This window comes from Melanostigma gelatinosum, assembly GCF_949748355.1.
Source record: "Melanostigma gelatinosum genome assembly, chromosome: 8".
Classification (NCBI taxonomy): Eukaryota; Metazoa; Chordata; class Actinopteri; order Perciformes; family Zoarcidae; genus Melanostigma; species Melanostigma gelatinosum.
Window position 1 is genome coordinate 4259256 of NC_136641.1, and position 18789 is coordinate 4278044.

An 18789-nucleotide genomic window follows, 5' to 3' on the forward strand; every position below is an offset into this window, starting at 1 on the left:
CACTTTCACTTCTTTCATTCATGGAGAGAATATATTTCACTATACAATGTTTATTATCAACACATATTGGTCTTTAAAACTAGTTACACTCGTCTCATGTCTCATGTTCAGTATGCTCTCGTTATAAGGAGGAGATAACTAAAGTTAATGGTTAAAGTCAATTTTCACCCCAAATGACTTCTTTGGACACTTTCTGTTATCTGTCATCCACTAACGTGCACGTGCAACATAAAGCAGCGTGATCACTATTTTCTTGTAAGGCGACGCCCCTCTGTGCACGCGCTGTGACATTTAACAGTTATGTCGCAGACATGTGAATATTGCAGCGGTCTGTGTCTAAATACAGGCCTCACTATGCTGTTCACGCGGGTGACAGTGAGAACGTCTCCGTTTGCTTCTACACTGAAAACACATCACACGTGCAGCAGCGCCATCTGCTGGCTGTAACTCAGAACTGTACCAGTAATGTGTAGTGTTGTATCAGCTGTTGCACTTCAGGCAGTGGTGTATAAAGTACCCAAAAGCCATACTTGAGTAAAGATACCTTACTGGAAAATGACTCCAGTAAAAGAAAGTCACCGATTAGAATACTACTTGAGTAAAAGTCTTAAAGTATCTGATATTTATTGTACTTAAGTATCAAAAGTAATTTTCTGATATTAAATGTACTTAAGTATTGAAAGTAAAAGTACAAGTAAATGCTGTTCATAAAAAAGCAAAGGGTCAGAATTTTGAGAATGATGAAGTTTATTCTTTTAAGTGCTGTGGCACCATGACCAATGACATGGAGCTGTGTTGAACATGATTGGGTTGCTGTGATCCATCCAGGAGCAACAATGTTCAACATAATATATTGTACATAAGTATACTTTTGCATCTACTATGAACTTATCATCATAATCCTCCGAAAAGCAATATGACACTATGAAGGAGTTGTAACAGTGCGTTTATAAGTCTGCTCATTAGACTAGAGGATGTAGAGGACCAATGCATAATATTATGTTCAGCAAAACATATCCACTTGATGCATCAGGTCAGTGTTTAGAGAAAGGACGCCTGCCTTGTAAACTCCTGTGGGCTGATTTGAACACAATAGACAAAGGTTTTGCTCAAGATGAATCTGCAATTGGGCGACTGCTGCCATCATAACTCCATCTGATCATCCACAACATGACTCAAATATCAAAACATGATCAACACTAAAGCAGCAACACAGTCATTACTTGAAACTGAAACATGTCCTGTTCATCTTCAGAAGACAATTCTAATAGAATGTAAAGAAGTTACATTGTATTAGAATGTAACTTCTTAACATTCTATTAGAATGTAAAGAAGTTACATTGTATTAGAATGTAAAGAAGTTACATTGTATTAGAATGTAGCTTCTTTACATTCTATTAGAATGTAAAGAAGTTACATTCTAATACAATGTAACTTCTTTACATTCTATTAGAATGTAAAGAAGCTACATTCTAATACAATGTAGCTTCTTTACAGAATGTAAAGAAGTTACATTGTATTAGAATGTGAAGAAGTTACATTGTATTAGAATGTAACTTCTTTACATTCTATTAGAATGTAAAGAAGTTACATTCTAATACAATGTAACTTCTTTACATTCTATTAGAATGTAAAGAAGCTACATTCTAATACAATGTAGCTTCTTTACAGAATGTAAAGAAGTTACATTGTATTAGAATGTGAAGAAGTTACATTCTAATACAATGTAACTTCTTTACATTCAATAGAATGTAAAGAAGTTACATTGTATTAGAATGTAACTTCTTTACATTCTAACAGAATGTAAGCTACATTGTATAGAATGATTCTATTGAAGTTATTCCTTTTTTAAATGTTTTAGACGAGTCACTAATCACTTTTAAAGAGTGATTATAGTTGATTTAACTTACAGACATGAGATTGATCTTCTCATGTCACTCTCTTTATACAATGATATAAATTCATCCCCGTTTTATTGATATCTTATGAAAAGTTACTCTTCATTTTTCGTGCGTTTTTCCTGCAAAAGTACAGCAACATGAGTCTGTTTTGGCTTGTTACATGCATACTGTCTTTTCAAAAGAAACTTCCATCTTCACAGGAAACAACTGAGGTTTAGGCGATGAAACTACTTAGTTCGGTTTAGGAAAAGATCGTGGTTTGCGTTAAAGTAGCTACGGAAGTGGCGTTGCTTAAGTACGGAAGTCACGTCACAAATAAATCAACATTGGCTTCTCGTTTCACACACGGCACAAACTGCGGCCTCCTGGAGGAAACACAGTGTTAGTTTGACCGTCCACCTCTCCTCATCCCACCCGTCCTGAGTGGAATGCTACTCATGTAGTCGCTCGCTAGCTTATAGCATGTAGCATCCTGGCATCACTGGGAATCACAACACCGCGGCTTTGAGAGCACTTGTTTGCAATTGTGCATTAACGTGATTAACCAATGATTTAACTTTCTGCTAGGACCACTGGTTCACCAAACCTGCTTGCTTGCAGTCTGTGTTCCACCACAGTCCCCGACGCTGCTCTCGTGATTCATTTTGTTTCTGAAGATAGATTTGATTTTGTAGCGAGTAACGAAGGTTTCAGGGGAAATGTATCGGAGTCAAAGTATCAGTTTTCTTTGCAAAATGTAGTGAAGTAAAAGTAAAAGTCAACAGAATTATAAATAGTAAAGTAAAGTACAGATATCCAAAAAACGACTTAAGTACAGTGACAAAGTATTTCTACTTCGTTACTGTACACCACTGCACTTTAGTGATATATGCCTCACTATCAGTGCACAATGACATTTAAATATCATTTTCTATACCTTGGTGTATTATTGAGGGTGCATTATCTGCTTTTAAAGTACCAGTGTGTAGGATTTAGGGGGACGTATGCATGGTAAAATAATATGATATTCCTAACTGTGTTTTCATTTGGGTATAATCACCTGCAACTAAGAATCTTTGTGTTTTCGTTAGCTTAGCTTAACAAGTCAAAGCTAATTGGTCGTGCCGTTGCAACATCAGCGCGCAGCCGCAGAGCTGCGCCTCCGCCATTTTGGACGGAAGGCGGCTGCAGTGTCATGAAAGGACGACAGTAAAACATCCGTCTTTAAAACGTCGTCCAAAAGTAAAACTAAACTCTGTTTTACTCTATTATCACAACTTTTATTCATCTCCGCTAATGGCCTGTGTTGAACAATACATTAGTATCAATCTGCATACTTTAACTATACTTTAACTATTTACTTATTTTTTTCCCCAGAGGAACATAAAGTGAGCACTGGACACAAAGAAAGCTAGAACAATTTAAATAAAATATTTTAAGAACAATCTCAAATTTCTTTCAAGTCTAGGACCTCCAAAATAGGCCACAGATCATGGATGTATAGAAGAGGTTGTGGCCTTGCTTTTGCCCTCCGTGTTGGTAAATTCTGATCATGTTGTTCTACTAGCACTACAAGCTACTTCTATAGTATTTGACAGACAAACCAAACACTGGCTCTAGAGAGGCTGTCGAGTTTTCACATCACCTCAAGGACATCTTAGCTCTCTGACACGCTTGGACAGGAAAGAGTGAGCGGGTGAGGGGTATTTTCAGTTGGATGCAATCTGGAACTTCACCTAGATCCTACACACAGCTCCTTTAAGTGTCTTACTTCTTTTCTGAGTCAATAAATCTGATGCAGTTCCTCAAAGTGCGGTCCGCGGGCCAATAAGCAGCCACAGAAATATTTTGTGCGGTCCCCAAACGTGACATGAAATGCGACACATCTTCAATACTTTTAAAAGCCTGACTTTAATGCTCTTGGGGTTGGGAATGACAGCTTGTAGAAAGCTGGTGGTGGTGGTGTGGCAACAAGCAATGCAACTGCTGTTAGCTAAGAATGAGCGTTTTCATCGGAAAACTATGCAGTTTAACACGGAAGATGGAAAAGCCCAACATTCCACATATCTTTTATTCATCTGCACTTCTATGAATCTTTACAATACGTAGACTTTACTATACATTATATATACATTCATCATCGACTGTGCTTAAATGCACAATACCCTGGTTATGCTCATATATATATATCTATATATAGATATATATATAGATATATATATATATGTACTTTGTTTATTTATTTTTAAATAAAGACATTTTATTCATGTTTACATAGGCACTTTAAAAAAGTATATATTTATTCTTATAAAAAAGAACAAATCATGACGAGGATGTATCAATGACATTGCTTTACATAATACACATTGTTAATAAAAAATATCAGAACAGCAGCTTTATGTAAAACAAAAACAATGATGATGCTAAAGTCTGACATCAATTTGGAACAGGGGTGAAATTGCCACTCTCTGTTTTCCCATTAGTGGTGATGGGATGGAAAAGCTAAATCCAGCAGCACGGCAGCCAGCGACACAGTCGGTACACATACGAGTATCTTAATGTGGTCATTTGCTGTATAGGGTGCAACACAAAGCGGTGTAAGTCAGTATGTAATATGCTCGAGGATAAAGGGAAGTCACCTCCGTAGGGTGACCGCATTTGCAGTATAGAAACCGAATAACATGCAGTAAATGGACAAGCAAACATCTTACTGACTTTGTACATAATGCAGCACTGGCTGTTGACGAATACACATGAAGATAGCTTGATGGGAAACCTTTCTGTTGAGGGTGCAGGAACTCCGGGCGTTTACACTAAAGATCTGCCGAACCAGCAGAAAGGCTGGTGCGACGCCAACACTGATTCACAGTACTTGACAGTACTAAAAGAGACTTCGCCTCTCAGTGGCAGTTCACAATCACTCCACCAGGTGGAAGCATGGGTTAAACTTAAAGAGACAGAACCAAAAAGTTCATGTCTTTGTTACTTTTAGGCAGTGGTGTATAAAGTACAACCCAGTCATTACTTGAACCTGAAAAATGTCCTGTTCATCTTCAAAAGACAATTCTATTAGAATGTAAAGAAGTTACATTCTATTACAATGTAACTTCTTGACATTCTATTACTTTTAAAGAGTGATTATAGCTGATTTAACTTACAGACATGAGATTGATCTTCTCATGTCACTCTCTTTATACAATGATATAAATTCATCACCGTTTTGTTGATATCTTACGAAAAGTTACTCCTTATTTTCGTGCAAAAGTCCAGCAACATGAGTCTGTTTTGGCTTGTTACATGCATACTGTCTTTTCAAAATAAACTTCCATCTTCACAGGAAACAACTGAGGTTTAGGCGATGAAACTACTTAGTTCGGTTTAGGAAAAGATCGTAGTTTGCGTTAAAGTAGCTACGGAAGCGGCGTTGCTTAAGTACGGAAGTCACGTCACAAATAAATCAACATTGGCTTCTCGTTTCACACGCGGCACAAACTGCGGCCTCCTGGAGGAAACACAGTGTTAGTTTGACCGTCCACCTCTCCTCATCCCACCCATCCTGAGTGGAATGCTACTCATGTAGTCGCTCGCTAGCTTATAGCATGTAGCATCCTGGCATCACTGGGAATCACAACACCGCGGCTTTGAGAGCACTTGTTTGCAATTGTGCATTAACGTGATGAACCAATGATTTAACTTGCTGCTAGGACCACTGGTTCACCAAACCTGCTTGCGTGCAGTCTGTGTTCCACCACAGTCCCCGACGCTGCTCTCGTGATTCATTTTGTTTCTGAAGATAGATTTGATTTTGTAGCGAGTAATGAAGGTTTCAGTGGAAATGTATCGGAGTCAAAGTATCAGTTTTCTTTGCAAAATGTAGTGAAGTAAAAGTAAAAGTCAACAGAAATATAAATAGTAAAGTACAGATATCCAAAAAACGACTTAAGTACAGTAACGAAGTAGAAATACTTCGTTACTATACACCACTTAGGGCTTTAAAAAAAACAAAAAACAAAAAAAAGGCAATGCCTGGCAACATTCTCAACTCTGCAACACGATACTGAAGCTTAAAGCAGACCCCGGTGGAGAGACGTGTTTTTTTAAGTACACTTGACAGTTTAGATGTGCTCCTGACTGCAGCAATCAAAACAAAAGAGGCTTGTGAAAATGTTCAAGATATTAGAGTTGACAAGTATGAAGAGCAATTTTCCGAGATCTTAAAGTTCGGAAAGTGCAGCAGCAGCAAGTCGTGGTGGTTATCAACGGGCATGGTGGTCTGTTACTACGATCAGTCTGTAACAGGCTTTAAGTCCTGGTCTTTATTTCAGTTTATAGAAACATGATCCGTGTCATAATTATGGACTCCTTCATCCTTCTAGTCGGAGGTCGGGAGCCCCGAGAGGTTATGGAAATCTGGTTCACAGCTCCGCGCTGTTTATTTTCCACTCGTATTAACTCTAATCGAAAGCAGGAAGATTGTCTTTCCTTATTTTTTTCTGAGACATTTCTGTCTTTAGTTTGTTTTAATAAGTATGTATTTTTGCTCCATATCACCATGGCTGAGTGAGCCCTGGCATTTTTAGCACCTCATTATTGCCTCTATGCAGACATGCAACAATTACATAGCTATATATATATATATGTATATATATATATATATATATATATATATATTTTATATCTCTGCTCAGGACACCATTATATCTTGTTATATCGTCACATAGCAAATAGTTGTTTGCTGCTATATTAATGCTGGGAATTTAAAATGTTGCACCTTTAAACCACCAAATGTTATCTACAGCTGAGAACAGTTCCCCCACAAACATGTTTGCTTGATAAACTGATACAGAAACGAAAAACTGACTTTAAAAACGAAACTATACAGAATACTGTATTGATGACCCAACGTTTCTAAATCAGGTGACATTTTGTGTGGACGTAAATATGGCGTCTTGTGTTCGAGTATTTCCGTCTGCTTAAACATCTTTCTATTTTAAAGAGCTGGAACAAGCTGATAAGGAGTGTATATTTGTCTTACACAGTGTTATACTGTTAAATAATGAGATGAATTGACTTTAAAAGGAAATGAAAGGAAAATGGATGTTAAAAGGACACTCGCATATAGATCAGTTTACTCTTCACCAGAAGAACTGCTCAGACTCTGGAAACAGTTATTTAATATCTTATCTGGCACTGAAGGCAGCTCTGTCAGGTTTGATTAAATAACACTGATGATGTCACCAGGGTTTTCTCCGCTTGCGTTTAGAGATTTAAGTTTTTTATTTTACAGAAAGCCTGCCTCACAAACGAGTGTGAAGTTTGAAGGATGGATAAACCAAAACCAGGGTATCTCAGCGTAGAGTTAGAAGTATCGCCTTTCTAACCTCGTGAAATATTAAATCATACACAGTGCTCCACACCAATAATAGATCCAATGTCAATGCGGTGTATGGCAGTGACATCACGAACACAGAAGCAATTAATACAGCTATTGAGGAATATGGAAGATGTTGATGTATTCATCCTCAGTAATTTAAATGTACACGATATAAATTGCATAATCCTCCTAAAGTTTGTTGGCTTTTGTGTTCAGAGTGGAGCATAAGGTTAGCACTCTTTTGAATACCCCAGATCAGCTTTGGCACTTGTGTGACGATAAGCGCAGCGGTTGATAGCTGCGATAGATGTGTTTCCAGGGTCTCTGGCCTGCGTGGTGGAAACTTGTAATGTTGCTATAAATAAATGGCCCCGTCCCCTGTTGCCAGCCACGCTATCATGGTAGCCCTTTGGTCAGTCAGTCTTTCTATGTTTCTGTATCTTCACCTTGACCGCCTACTTTTAAATAATCTGTCCCGTCCTTCTGATCATTCGTTTCAATATTTATAATGAACTTAATGAACTTTATCGCTGTTGTTTTGTAGGGACCTACATTAGGTGACGTATCAGCAAGGATATATCTGACTAAATGTGTCACTCTCTGATGGCCTGTGTGTCTTACTGGTGTACCTCTGGTTTACCTTGGAGCACCTGTTGCTGGTCACACCAGCAGCTGTTGACCTTGTGATACTCCCACTTTACCCACTCTATCGTCCTGGCTCAGGGTGTCTACATTCACACACACACACAGAGACACAGAGACACACACACACACACACACACACACACACAAAACTCTATTTCACCCACTCTTGCAACACCTCCTTGTGTCATTACAGCTAGTGAGAACCGTCTTTGGTTACCTTCAGTGTGTGTGTGGTGTGTGTGTGTGTGTTTATGTAAGTACATGCACTGTGAAAAAGAAAAAGTTGAGAAAACAAATGTCATGGCAACAAACCAATATTATTTAGAGTTCTTAGGATTGAACTTCTTGAACTTCTTTGAACTTCTTAAGATTTATTTGTTGAGTTGTCCCAACTTAGAACTTGTTCTCACTCTAAACTCACTCTAAAGGGCTAAAAACACTGAAAAGCCATAAATGACGCCTCATTGGATGCCCGTCAATTGATGCTCCCTTGGTGCGCTGCAGGGATCACATTTGAAATGCCAAAGAAAAGCTCGCTTTTTAGGCAACATTTAAATTACAGATAGCCCTCAACGCCTCATCTTTTAAATCATTGTTATGATATGAATGAATGGTCGCTGGGTCTTCACTTAAAGCTCCAAAAATTGAAACAAAGTCTAAGTGAAGGCGTCAGAGCAGATTGTTGTGCATCATAAACTCAAATTTGTCATATCCACCAGATTTTGTCAAGTCCGATCCATTGTGAACTACAGTTTCTCATCATCGTCTCACTCTTTACCGACTTCATTTGATGAGTTAAGCGAACAATCTTCGAGGCATTTAGTCAGCTCATCGTTTCGACAACAACATTGAAGCAGTAATGACCTTACAATTCAACCCCCCTCTGTTTGTTCCTTATTTCCTATTATGGTGTTCCCGGCCTGTCCGGTTAAACTGTTCATAAAACAAGGCATACAGCATGAAGCACCACCAGTTCATTTCTAGTCATTAACAAATGTCCAACAGTTATTTTTAGAATTTGTGAGGTGTGGGCTGTCCCAATGGACGGATTCGTAACGGCCCGTACGACAACTTTGTTTTGATTCTAAGAAGTTTTGTTGAAATGAAAAGCCTGTTCACATGCCTTTTCATGACAGTAGAGTACTCAGGGTATTCTTTCTTTGAATTCATCAGCCTGTCAGTTTGTGAGCCCAGTTGAGACACCCAAGGTGGACGGGCAACATGCGGTATGGGGCCCCGAAGAAGAAACTGCAACAATGCACACAGTTCACTGACCGGCCTTTTTAAACAACACACTGCTACAAAATGTGTATGATGGTGTTTGTTGGTTGCAATATTACTTGATTTGATCATTTATTATTTTGATTTAATAAACTCTGTTATTTTTTAAAGAGCAGTCGTCTGTGATTACTTGTGCATATGTGTGTAATGAAAACTGGATGTAGTAGCATGTTGCTCGAACTTAAACCTTCACTGTCACTGAATGTGTAATCGTACTCCCACTATTGACATTATGAGTGACTACTAATTATGAGACTTAGTTTTATCATTTGGTTATTGGTCCCTGTTCGCAGGGTGGTGCCCCGTTGTTATTAACAATCATTAATAATTGTTACTTACATTAATAATTCTATTGATGTCAAGAATTCAGTTTCTTAAATGCTGATAACCCAAACACGGTCCTCTACGTTCCCAACACCGCCTAGCATTCAAGTACATGCTTGGGGATAGTTTCTTTTGTCTACGCCCACATCACACCCTTAAACCACGCCCCATCACGCAATTAAACCACGCCCATATCACACAATTAAACCACGCCCCATCTCACTTAAACCACGCCCATAACACCATTAAACCACGGCCATATCACACAATTAAGCCACGCCCCCATCTCAATCCCCCATACCCCATATCAATTTCAGCAAACATCCCAGAATGATTGAATGCAAAACAATTAAGGTATCAAACACGTATTACTACTTTACAGTTAAATATTTAACTTTTATTCCAACGTGAAAAAAAGCAGAAAATAACACAGGAGTCAGGGCATCTTATTTGTGTCACCCTCACAGAGAATTCAGTATTATATAATAATATATAAATCATATAATATGCTGTATAATATAATAATATATATATATATATCATATAACAATAAAATAATATATATATATCATGTAATAATATTCACTATAATATAAAACACACACATATATGTATAATGATGTATTTATAACTAGATATCATTTCTCAGCAGGTGCATCATGTCTCTCACTCCCGAACTGGATCCGTCCCCGTTGTTTTAAAAAGGTAAATAAGTTATTAGCATGACGTCATCCAGCCAGCCAAACCTGTCTGGTGTTCAGCTACTGGAGAAGCTTTGCATGGCCTGCTTCCCTTTCCTGCTAGTCTGCTGTCTGATTGTGCAGTTTCTCCGCCAAAGTTCTCCTCTCAAACGGCTCTTGGAGGAGCAGTGCTCGCTGGCGCTCGTGCTCACCTGTAGAGACTAGTCCGGACGGAAACGCGCAGCTTGGGGCAGAATCCCCCCAAGCTGAATCTATTTGAGGACGCTGATTGGCTAAATTGTATGTCACTCATTTATATCTTTAAAGCATCATTGGCTAAACTGCTTCATAGACCCGCCTCTTTGGGGCAGATTGCATGCTGGGTGTGTGATTGTGTGTGTGATTGTGTGTGATCGTGTGTGTGTGTGTGTGTGTGTGTGTAGGGGTGCTGCCGGCTCGCAGATGGAAACCATGAGTGTGAATACAGATCGCGAGGAGTGGTATCATTCAGGAGTCAGTGATCATTTACTTTAAGTATTCGAGTAAATTGAACGTGTTCTGTGATGCATAGAATGCAGTCGGGTTCGACGATCTCAGAGTGCGGGCCGGTTGATGATGGATGTGGGCCGCCCCTGACAGTATGCATTGTTTAGGTACCTGATGGTTGAAACTTGGTTTGGCTGAATTGGCCCGGCTGGGCCCCCCCCGCAACCCACCCCCGAGCCCGTGATCCCCTGGCCCCCCCCCCCCCCAGCAACCGCCGTGCGTGGGATCAAAATCAATTCCAACTAAATTTCAGTTCAGTCTAACATATTATGAAAATATTAATGACATGTTTAATATATAACAGCACACCTTTTAACACTGAAGTTATTGTCTGTGTGCAGGAACCCCAAAAAGAAACAGTCGCTGAACGGAAAAGAAGCAGAGAGAGAGTAATTCTAGCTGTGTAACTTCTGCCCTGATCTACATCACCACAGCAATATAATCACACCATACAAACTCAGCGCACTCTAATGATGTAGAATGCTATTGTTTCTGGCCCACGCCCAAGTGGGTCTTTAGAGTCGACTTGGAGGTTCAACATTGATGGTAAACAAATGGGCTGCATTGAGTTCTATAGGACGTATTTTACACAGAAAAATCTGGGGTCAAGTATCGGCAGGTTGTTTCAGCTGAGGAGTACTGGTTGGTGTCTGGCCCATCACGATCTGCACGTATAATCTTCTGTATGTTCTGTTACCTTATGGGAGCTTGTAGGTGAGGTTATGTACAGTACACAATGCAGTATGTGTAAGGACAATTATCATCTTTGGTGTTGATTCACGTGTTGTGAATTGTGTTAACAATAGAGCTGACTGCCTCTCTTCATCCGTTTGTTTAGTTTTTTTGGCAACAGGAAGGAGGAAACATCTGGATGAACCAGATGAAGTGTATTAAAGGGGCTAGATTCAGAGCATACCTAGGATTGCTGAGCCGGTGGCTAGAAGCCAACAGTGCTTACAGTGTGAACAGTGCTGACAGAGCTAACATATTGGACTGACATGTCTTTACCATAGACTGTATATAAGAAGTTGACGTAGTCATCGTGACGTCACTCATTGGTTTGTGGACTGCCATTATGAAGCCTCGATGTTCGGCGTCGCCATCTTGGATTACTGGAGCCGCCATCTTGGCTTTTTGCAACCAATGAACAGAAGTTACCATATTTGGATTACGGAGGAATGACATAGAGACTCAATTTACGGCTGTGGTAGCTGCAGCGACCTGTCAATCTCAGTAAGCCCGCCCTAAATCATCTCCTGCTTTATCGTCTATTTGACTCTAAATGGACCTTCTAGTTTCAAGAATACTTGAAACTAGAGATTGAGACCATAAACTCATGTTTACAATGTTTACTGAGGGAATAAATCAAGAGAGAAGTAGAGTCATTTTCTCATAGACTTCTATACAAATAGAGTTATTTTTGCAACCAGAGAGTCGCCCCCTGCTGGTCAGTAGAGATAATACAAGTTTAAGACACTTCCACATCGGATTCACTCGGCAAAACCAGAGGTTGACGTCTGGTCTGAAGAGTGGCCCAGAACGGTCAAAACAAAACACTGGATCTTGAGAGAACTTTACCTGCTCTTTCGTTACATGAAGGAAACCCTAGTTCTCAGACACACTTGGAAAGGACACTTGGTGAGTGGAGGGGTATAAAGTTGCATGCAATCTACGACCTCACCATTAGATGCCACTAAATTCTACACACTGTTCCTTTAAGCCAATTGATAAGAAAGGGCATATTGTTTTTACAGAGCTTTGTTCATTTCGTTCCTCAAAACATTCGTCATTTTAAAAGAGGTTATACCATTCTGAGTGTAGGTACAGTTTATACATCGTCCAACTCTCTCTAGAAACAGCTGTCACATGGCTATCATTGGCACGATGTAGCAGACATATCTGGTGCGTGGCTGTGAGTGAAGTCGGCCTTTATGTGCATGTGTACTGCAGCACGTGTCAGCTTTCACTGAACAAGTCCAGATGAGACATCTGTTGATCCGCTGCTGTCAACTGTCTATGCTGTTAAAGGGGCAAGTTGCATAATCCTGCTGAAGTTTACAGTGTGATTGATGCCTGCTGCTCTGTACTAAGTTGTCCTGTGTGTCAAGAGGGAATCAATAAAAAGCTCCCATTTGAATGATCACAGATTGGAAATATAGTGCATGATAGATTATACATACTTATGTAAGATGAATATGTTTCAACAAGAAAAACAACATTTATGATTACAGCATTGCAATCTGCTAGCTTTTTCTTTTTTTCTTAAATAAAGAGCATTTTCTCTGAAACAACATTATATCACAGTGAGTTGGTGTTGTGCAGACATAAGTGTGCGTGGTTTATTTCTACACACTGTCACTGTAAATCTCAGCGGCTCAAGCAGTTGCTAACTCTGCTATGAGCAGGTGTGTGTGGGGGGGAGGGGGGGACACCAGCTCATATTGCTCACATGTCACCCTGAGTGTCATTTCACTCTGTCGTGACATTATTACCAATGCTACCACCGCAGCTTTTAGCACTGCTACTCTTATATTTAGTATTACCATCAGCAGCTTGCAGTTATTGTGACTTTTACTATTTGTGATAGCGCTCATTTTGATTCATTAATTTAATCAGAATCAACACATCCTTCACATGTATATTCATTTCTCACATTTTTAGCCATTGTTACTTTTAGTAAAAAAAAAAAAAGTAAGACATTTTAATCTAGTTCTAGTCAGTGAAAGTACAGAGACACATTGACAGTTGCAGAAGCAATGTACGATCTACTGTACGTGTATAAAACCGGGGCTACTTTTAAACACTAGTGCCTTGACTCCATCTTCAATATGTGGTCAAGTCTTTTGAACCAAAAGTATCTAAGTGGCAGTCATGATAAGAGATGGTCAAATCGTCTAAATGTTTCCCTTCTAATCTCCTTTATCATTCGCTGTTCATGAAAACAAACACTTTTTATGAGGAAATCGTCGGACCTTCCTGGATGCTATTTTTTTCCGTACTATGTCGTCGGCATTATGCCCACCTCACTTATCCCGGGATAACGGGCTGTCAAATGGGTTTTGGGTCCAATGGGACATTTTTCTGATTATTGGGGTTTCAGAATAATAGATTATCAGAACAATGGGCCTCGATGCGGATGTGGCATCCATCAATGGCTCCCACGCAGTGAGATGAAGGCTGGGCTGTTGGCAAGGTGTTGTAAACCATGGGGAACAGTGTGCTAGTGACAGACTGTATATAAGAAGTGGACGTAGTCATCGTGACGTTACCCATTGTGTTTATGGACTGACGTGTTGATTACAGCCGTCGCCATTTTGTTTTTTTTGCAACCAAACAGAATTTACCATATTTCGAATGTGGAAGAGTGACGTAGAGACTTCGTATACATCTCTGGTAGCATCAACGACCTGTCAATCACAGTAAGTCCCCCCCCCCTAAAGCATACCCTGCTTTATGGTCTGTTTGACTCTAAATGGATCATACTTTACAAAATGAACATCATGCTGTATTGAAGAAGACTTGAAACTAGAGATTGAGACCATAAACTCATGTTTACAATGTTTACTGAGGGAATAAATCAAGAGAGAAGTAGAGTCATTTTCTCATAGACTTCTATACAACCAGAGGAGTCTGCTGGTCAGTAGAGAGAATGCAAGTTTTTTGGCATCGGCTTCACTTGGCAGAACCGGAGGTTGCCGCCTGATGGTTTGTGCCGACTGTTTTGTCGCTGTTTCTTGCTTAATCTTCAGTAGGACAGTATACGCTGTAATGCATAGCTAACATGAAAAACAAGTGCAACAGGTCAAGCAGCTAAATCAACTTTGGGAGAAGAGGTTTGGGTGGAGGAAGATGCATTTGACCTCCCATAAAATTATTGTTCATTAGTTCACATAAAATTAAACAGAACTCGTCTTGCGCATGCTCGCTCATAATTTCCTTGCAACAACAAACAACAAACTACAACCAACCCTCAGTGACTCGGCAGCCACCGAGGCCTTATGAAACAGCAGAGTGCATCGATTAGTTCTTGCATCTTAATGTGGTTGGAATGTCAGACTTCAATAATTAACTGTGCTTGCTGCACTCTCATGCTGCAAGGTGCGTTTGTAACAGTTCTCTCAGTTTGTTTTCTTCTGCCAGAGCCAAATGCACAATTTGAGAAATAATAATATTTGATATGGGTTCACAGGTTTGTCTGTTAATTTGTTTCCTAGTTGCTCACGGTGCTCAGAAAGTAAACGAAACCAACTGGCAGCATAACATTGCCCGTCCTGAGCGAGTGAGGAACAAGTCCTGTTTGGGATGTTTGTGTGTCGCTACGCTGTTAGTGAGGCTTGCTGACCACGCCTGCCAATTCTAGTTTGGAACTGTCCTTCTTTGGGCCCAAGCGTTAAGTACACAATATGGTGTAAAAGAACATCACCCTATGGAGTTAAAAAAAAACCTTTCTGTGGAACATACACACGCACATCAAATTAATGATTAAGCTGTTATAAGTGTCAAATGCGACACTTGATGGAGCCTTCCCACTCACAGAAACACTCACACGCGTCCTCCGACATATGGACGCTCCATTTCTACTCCAAACCGCTCTCCACTCAATCTATTGGACAAAGTCTGCCTGTGAGATGTGCTGGATGTGATGTTTCTCATCTCACTGTGGTTGTGTAGCGTGATGTGGGATCGTTTTACTGAATTACTGTTGTTTTTTTTGTTGAAAATGTGCAGGGCTGGTCTGACATTTATATAAAAGTCTACTCTCACTCCTACACACACACACACACACACACACACACCCATACGGTGCACAGAACAGTCCGACCATGGAAGAAACTGTAACGCTAACCAGGGAATGTTGGACTACGATGACAGTTTTCTGGAAAACACATTTTCTGACTGGCCATGCATCTGAACTCTCCCAGAGAACTGTCGGTCATTGTAACAAGCATCATCTACAGTGTGTGAGTGACTGAGTTAAACACTTCGGACTCTCTCGCTGCGTTTCTTATTGGCTTCAAGCAGAGCCTCGTGCTCTTCTGCCAAGTGCAGGCTAATCAGTCTGGTAATTGGTCCGAGGCGTCAGCAGTGGATAATACAGTCAACTCTCTCTGTCTCTCTCACATGCAGAGTCAGATAAGTGAGCGTAAATACACAAATGTGTGTGTGTGTCTCTCTCTCTCTCGCTGCTGGATTCTCAGCATGTGGTAGTGTTTAAAAACTCTGTGTTCAGGACAAAACTCAGGCACACTTTCTCGGTGTATATGTGTGTGTGTGTGTGTGTGTCTACCGCTCTCCTCTCTCTTGTATGCCCAACGCAGACGAAGTCTTCGCAAGGTCTCAATTTCTGTACATTCCTGTGCAACAGAGAAAGCAGATATCCCACGGGAGGTACCGCTCTATAACAAACACCATCCCGGGCCTCAGTATTGAAAGCGCCGCTTCCAGTTAAAAGTCATACGAACCCAGATGCAAGAACCGTCTGCAAGGCAGGCAAATGCTTATGCAAACAAACAAGAGTTCCACAAGTGTGGAAGCTCAAAGTCTTCAAACCTTCCTTCCCGTGCGCCCGTGTGTCCGGTGTGTGCCCTGCGACACAAACACTCGAGGGTTTGATACAGCGTGTTCTGGATTCTCTTGTCCGTGGCACCGTTAGTTTGCTTTCCATGTCCTGCTTCCACTGTCCAATGTTTGCTGCATGGAGGTGATTTTAAAAAATGGATGGTGAAATGATCTCATTATACTCCTAATAAACTGATAGTATCCCATAATGCAGTGCAAAAAGTCGCCTACATGCAGCCGTCACAAATCAGTGAAATTACAACTTCTGTGTCTGTCACGTGATGCCATTGGGCCCCAAAAGACTTTTTCCCATCGACTTGGGAAAGACAGTAATTGAGACGGTAATGAGACAGAAACTCATCATTTGTGTTCTTGAATGTCTCTTATTTAAATCATTAGGTCATTGACATTGTGAAATGCACTGAAAGGGTTATCCAGAGTTGTTTTTGGACCGAGGGCTGGGAGGCGGGGTTAAAGGATAGCTCAATGGGCCCCACGGATACGGAAGATTGCCAGAAGATCCGGGAATTTTATACTCCAAGTTATATAAGTTTATCCATGCTTGAAGATGTGTGTAACCATGGCTGTGATTTGTGGTCAGAGGAACAGCTATAAAGCGTTAGATGAACAACTTGCTTGTCCTATATTCTTCACAATAAAAGTTCCCAGCTGTTTTAGCTGCTTGTACTCTTCCTCCATGCAGTAGACTTGTTTTTATTGAAGGATAGCCGCTAACAAAGTCACTAACAATATTAACGATGGCTCCGTTCGTTTCAATATGTTTTTCATGTGTAGATATGAGTCTGTTGTGACGCAGACCTTCTGCTATATGTGTGAGAGAGAAAGAGTCAAAAAGCTCTGATGCAGCCGGTGTTTCACTCATTGCCACTTCAACAGAGTGGATGTGCAGGTGTTCTGGCTGAGTCACAGTCTATCAAACCAGCTGACAACCTGTTGCTGACGCCCAGAAAGCCACGGGGGCCGCAGGCCTGCTGCTGGCGAAGGCCCAACGATTGGAGAGAGTACGACTGCAATATATGAGTATCTGGTTAAGAAACCTGCCTATTTATCATCCAGGCTGCGGGCTGTGACCCCCTTCGACCCCCTTCAGGCCTTTACACACCGGGGCGGTGATGAATAAATGACACAACAAATAATAAAACATAATGACAGATCTCTCTGAGGTTAATTGTCATATAGCCTACACGCTGCTTTATTTAGTTGCCTTTTCGTGAAATAGTCTGAGTGAATCTGCGTCTGGTAAACAGTTACACAGTGTATATGTCCAGGGCTTTTATTGTGAAAGGTAAGGGCAGAGGATCTGGTCTGCACTGACTGTCAGGGTTGTAAGGAATAATACAGTTTGGACGATAGAGTCTCTGGGTCGTTGAATACTATAGTGTGCTTTTTGAATATGTCCGTTCCTCACAACGTGATTGGTTGATAAGAGGGAACAACCGACCACTTCACTAAAAACCCAAAAGCCTCCATTACATTAACACTCAGTACACTCCAGTGCTTTCTTTTTTAAAATCTTTACTCCCTCCCTTAATGTGTGTTTTATGTTTCTTTCTATCATAGCACTGAAGTCATTGATGGTATTATCGTAAGTTCTGAGTTTGGTGATTGGACCGCTCTGTGGAAGGACTCGGGCTGGGAGGAGGAACAGGATGAGATCTCATATCTGTTCCAGTAAACTCACCAAGAGCACGGTCCAATTCAAACACACACTTAGCGGTACACGGCGCTGCAGTGATTACACACACACAAAGTGATCTAGTGAATGGGGCGAGTGTCTGGCCCGGACCGAAGAGCTCGGCCAGCATCAGGGGCAGACGGGAAGATAATAGCTGAGAGGGAAGAAGGGAAATATGAGAGAGAGAGAGCGAGAGAGAGAGAATGGGATGACTGTGCGTCTGTTTATGTCTCGAGCAAACAGATGCAGTTATCCACATCTTTGTCTTTTCTTTGTTTTTTTGTACCTGTAAGATGCTCTCGTGTGAGACCACAGGGAGCCGCGCGCTGATATCTGAGGTGGGACTTGGACCAGGTCGACACACAGAGCGCCGCTGTGCGTCTGCCATGCTTTCTGGCTGTTCGTGTCATGTCAAAGTTGCGGTATCAGATTTGGGCAACGGAGGAGGAAATGAAGCCCAATTGCAGATGTAAGATTGGGCTGGCGATCCAAAGCAATTCCCGTGTTTACAGATCAAGCTGTATGCAAATAGAGCGCATGTGATGATGGGTCTTTGCATATGACTGTATGGAAATACAATTTACAGAAAAAAAACATTACGCCGGACCACATTCACACTGGCATGAACACGTGAGTCGAAACTGACTTGAAAGAGCTCCAGTTAAAAGCTCCACCGGTGGCTTATAAATGCTGCTGCATACGTAACAACAGCTTCAGGTCGAGATGTTCCGCTTCCAGGTCCCTGCGTGGTACAGGAGCCGGTGCCAACAGCAGAAGTAACAAACTGACTGGTGTTTGTTAGTC